Raw genomic sequence first — 5039 nt, 5'->3', positions numbered from 1 at the left:
GAGCCTCCCCCTCGGCTCGCTGCAAACCGCCTCTTCTCACCGATGGGGGATGATGGGGAGGGAGAGACCTGCACGGAAGTGACAGATGTCCTCCAGGATGGCATCACCGTCCCGGCACAGAGTCAGGCCAACCCCCCGTGTTCAGAGTAGGACAGAGAGAAGAGGGAGGAGACCACAGAAGTCTACTGCCTTCCCTCTCCACAGGGCCCCCCACACCCCTCCCTTCCTGCGTCCCCGCCTCCAGTGCTGGGAGGGGCCAGCCCTCCGCCCAGGCTGCCTGACCGTCCAACCTGAGTCTCCGTGTCCACTCCCACCCCACCCACCCACCCCAAAGAGCACAGAACATTCAGCGACTCCAGAGGCCACCTCCGTGGTGCGACTCTCCTGTGGTGAGCACCAAGTCACAGCCTGCCCACCACGTTCTGTCTAAGCTACTGTCTCTCCGAGCCCCCTTTCCTCACGCACACGGTAAACATATAACCACAGATACATCGGCCCCACGCATAAGCAGGCCAGGTAGATGTGACGGTCGGTTCCCTCCCCACGGTGTGAGCCGCATCAGAATGTAACCAAACAGAACAGCCGGTTGGAAGGGATGCCGCACCGCCTCCCGCGTGCGGCGGTACCCACGGAAACGAAGTCCCCAGGTCTAGAAAGCTATCTCTTCAGCTCTTCCTGATGTTCAAGCCTAGAGAGATCATGTATCCTTATGGTGATTTTCTAAGAACTGGTACTTGCTTTCATGTTAGAAATACAGATATACATATTAAAGCATATTCTAGCCTCCCGACAAAGAGTGAAAGCTGTTGAAATAATAAAGCCACGACACCAAGACGTATGTGGACAGAGTGGTCTATATACTTTCTTTATCCAAATACTTCCTGGACATTTACTCAGACGTTCTATTTTTACTACTGTGCTTCAAATTCTAACTTCAAAAGAAACCATTAAAGACATAACCCTATTCTGAGGGTTGAGGAAGAGAAAGTGACTTTGAAGTTACAAAGCAAAAGAAAACCAGCGGCTCATAATTTTGCAAATCTGGACCTAGCAGGTCCCTCGAGGGGTACCCGAGTGCCCTGCGGCCAGAGCTGGGAAGTCATTCCGTCGTTCCCGTGGACTGTGTCCAGAGCCAGCCCCTCCACACCACACTTTTTATCCCCCTCCTCCCTGCCCCCCCAGTCACGTGAGCGGCCCCAGCATTTGAGTCACGTTTATCCAATGACGATTTTTTTTCCACTCCTGCTCGATGCTGGGCAGTGTTCCTGGGGCTGGGAAGGCATTGATGGATGGAGCAGACTCACCTGTCCTCAGGAAGGTGGTGTTCTGGCCAGCGACCTTACAGGCACGGGCGTGCTCACTTGCGCGAGCTGCTGGCCACCTGGACTCTGGGCTGGTTGCAAAATTCGGTGCGTGTTTTCGCCTCTCTAGGGCATAGGTTTCTTCAATTTCGTCAGATTTTCGAAAGATACTGTAATTCTGAAAGTATTTTTAAGTGTCTCTAAAGTACAGTTCTAGAACATTGGTGGGTTTGGAGTCGGGTCAACTTTTATCCGAAGTCTGGCCCTGCTGCTTGTGAACTACGGGAGCTTGGACAAGGGAAAACCTGTCCTTTTTGGCACCTCAGTTTCGTCACCTATAGCACAGAGCTCAGGCCTCATGCAGCTCTGTGACCTCCCATCGGATTTTGTGCACGAAGCAGGTGGCACGTTGCAAGGTGAGGAGACCCCTCCTTCCAACCGCCCCATCCTCACCTGACAGGTTGTGACCCAAAACGGGAGTGGGAGGTTTCGAGCACATTCCGAGCGCACAGACAGAGCAGGTGGCTTCAGCAGCTGGGGGGGTCTTGCACCCAGCAGCTCAGTTCCGGTGCGTCACCCATGTCAGACATGTCGCAGAAAGCTCCCGAGGACGGAAGGCCCTCTCCCGACCACCGGGTTAGGACTCTGTGTCGAAGAGGCAGACGCCTAGACTTTTCTCCAGGGAGTATTTTATGACCCGGGGCACAGCCGGACTTTGCCCCCTGACTCCTTGAGAAGAATAAGTGCTCCTTTTAAGGTACACAAGGACATCTGGTACCATTCTCTTAGTGTAATTCAAGAGGACGCTACTCACGATGCTAATGAAATTACCTTCCGTTTGTTCAGCGTTTTCTCATTGTTAAAGATGAAAACAAGTCTTTACAACAATCCTTTCGAAGGGCCCACAGTCCCTCTCTGGTTGTGCCCCAGCGTCCTCTGGCCGTCTCCCCAATCACAGCCTCCTCCTGGCTCTCTGGGTCCCAGAGACACGGGCCCCTTTCTGAGGCCGTGAGACAGGCAGGTCCCTCTCCCTGGGCGAGGACACCCACTCCCCGCAGAGCGGCGTGACCGGCCACTGCTCAGCTCTCCTTGAGGAAGGACGCCTCCCCGCCCCTGTCTCCCGGAGCTCCCCGCAGAGCCAGGTGCATGGCCCTGGCAGCCGGGCACACCTGCGTTACGATATTGGGGGGTGGGATGGATGGATATGTGATTCATGTCCGTCTGTGAAGGCAGGGACCACGTGTGTTCCTGCTCGTTACTGTGCGGCACTTGTCCCGGTGCCTGGCACACAGGAGCGGGTGACACTCGTCGGTAGGAGGGAGTGCCGGGGGAGAGGGAGGTAAGATGAACGGCATGGTCACTCTGCACGTGACAAAACAAAGTGCATTGCACAAGGGGCCCTGACTGCTCAGTGAGATGAAGCGCAGGCCCACCCCGTGCATCTCCTCTCTCTCTCCCCTTCTGGGCTGGACCCCGCTCCGATTAGAGGTGTGCAGTGGGCCCCTGACCGTGGAGTGGTGAGGCTCTGGTACTGGAGCAGGGCAAACCCAGGAAAACTCCAAGCAGTGGATACATATCGAGTGTCACTCCCAGTCACGTTCTTCCGCAGGGCATTTCCACCCCCAGGCTCTTTTTCTTAAAAAACCTGAACTCGTGCATTCGTTTCTAAATTGCTCTCAGAAGTGTAACGCTTCTTGTGTGCTCGTGCCTACAAGCAGAAACCGTGCTCGGAAGCAGAAGGCTCCTCCTGGAACAACTGGGGCAGGACGGGTCCATACGAGCACCAACAAGCCAGAGGAAAGTCCTTGTGCTGCCCCGACGACAGTTCAGGTTCGAGAGGAGGATGACGCAGGTGGAAGAGGAGGATGACGACACTGAGATGCCACTTCACAGCAGGGACCTGCCGCGCGCCTGGCACCGCCCCGAGAGGCCGTGTAGGGGAACAGCCGACTTCAGTCCGGGGAAGCGGAAACCAGTGCGGGCTGCCGGCTCGCTCACGCCCACGCCCAGGGTCCTGCGGTGACAACGGTGCACACTTGCTGACACTCCGAGCCACGCACCGTGCTGAGAGCCTTGCATGCATATCTCCCTCCTCTAGTTGTCAAAACAGCCCTGGGCAGTAGTGACTTCCTCCCTGGTTTTACAGGTGAGGACACCGGCCATCTAGATAGACTCCTGTCTCCTGACTCTCCCACTGCAGCTTCTCACGGATCTAGCGGCCAGAGTGATCTTCTAAAGCCGGGGTCCCCACCCCCCGGGCCACGCACGGCAGGAGGTGAGCAGCGGGGTGAGCGAGCGGAGCTTCACGGGCAGTACCGCCTGAGCTCCACCACCCCGTGTCCACCCCCACCCCTCCCCCCGTCCATGGGAAAACTGCCTTCCACAAAATCAGCCCCTGGTGCCAAAAAGGCTGGGGGCTGCAGTTCTGAAGCATGGTTCTGCAAACGCCGGGGCCCCACCCACCCCTGACGGAAGGATGAAACCCACATTCTTCAGCCCGGCATCAGAGGCTGGCCATGGTGGACGCCCTCCTGGCCGCCTGTAAAAGTCTTGGCACGGCTCACGTTTGGAAGGAGGGAGCTCCCCCCCTGCGCCCGCTGCTGAAGACGCTCCCTTCTCTGCTTCTGCAGCTCCCACCCGTTTCCCAAGAGCCGCCTCAGCGGCCCCTGCTGGAGGGGAAGCCTCTCCAGGTCTCCTCCCACCTGTGGCCTCCTCCCACCTGTGGCCTCCTCCCACCCATGGCCTGCTCCCCGCTCCGTTCTTCCGAGACGTGTTTCTGCAGTGGTCGCTGGGCACGTCACTGGGAGTGGCCTGGTGTCCTTTCTCGCTGCTCTTGCTAAAAGCCTCTTGACGCCCACGATGAGCCACACACGTCTTTGCACCTTCCTCCGAACGCCGTCGTACCCTCCCGCAGACAAGCGGTGTAGGGCAGAAGAGAGGGCCACCCACGGGAGCCAGCGAGGCGCAGGTTCCGACCTCGACTCCCCTCTTATCTGCACCACACAGGCCAGGCGCACCGCCTTGCACTGGGCTGTCTCCGTAGCACAGAGACTCTGGCCCGGAGCAGGACGCAATAAATTATTAGTAATTTTGATTGACAGATGATGCGATAACTGCCGGCCAAAGTCCTCCAAGAGTCTAAATTCCAACCAGGCACATTCTGAGACACTGGTGTTTGCCTACGGCTGCGTTCTGATCCTTGTCGGGGCGGGGATGAAGAGCAAGAGTATTCCATGCGCCACAGAGATCCAGGGACAGAATTCCTCTAAGTCGACGCGATAAAGCCACGGTCAGCAGGGCACACTTTCAAGGACGAGGACTTACACAGTGATCTTAGTTAAACCATCGTTCTGTGCGATGAAGTTTTCATGTTAGAAGCCCCAGGGGTGTCCAACCTTTTGGCGTCTCTGGGCCACACTGGAAGAAGAGTTGTCTTGGTCCCCATGTTAAATACACAAATGCTAACAATGCAAACCGATGGGCAAATGAAAAAGGTTTAAGTAAGCTTACGATTTTGTGGTGGGCCGCATTCACAGCCATCCTCGGCCGCCTGTGGCCCGCGGGTGGCGGGTGAGACACCCCTGCAGGGCGCACAGCGTACCTAGGACCCTGGGCAGCAGGAGGCCTCAAAAGATTTCCAGTCTCTGTTGCCCAGAGTGGGGTCAGCAGCCGCAGCTCCGGCAGTCGCCTGGAAGCTTGCCGGAAATGCAGAGTCTCAGGTCCCCGCCCCCACTCCCC

At 57.2% G+C, this 5039-nt stretch overlaps 1 protein-coding gene across 3 annotated transcripts in view; it reads right to left on the bottom strand.

Annotated features, from left to right (window-relative positions):
* STARD13 (StAR related lipid transfer domain containing 13) overlaps positions 1–5039 on the bottom strand; it is a 225446-nt gene that overhangs the window by 146695 nt on the left and 73712 nt on the right. The gene's annotated exons all lie outside the window — the stretch shown is intronic.

This window comes from Phyllostomus discolor, chromosome 11 (assembly GCF_004126475.2).
Source record: "Phyllostomus discolor isolate MPI-MPIP mPhyDis1 chromosome 11, mPhyDis1.pri.v3, whole genome shotgun sequence".
NCBI lineage: Eukaryota > Metazoa > Chordata > Mammalia > Chiroptera > Phyllostomidae > Phyllostomus > Phyllostomus discolor.
The sequence above is the reverse complement of the archived record's forward strand: the minus strand, read 5'-3'. Positions and strand labels throughout refer to the sequence as shown.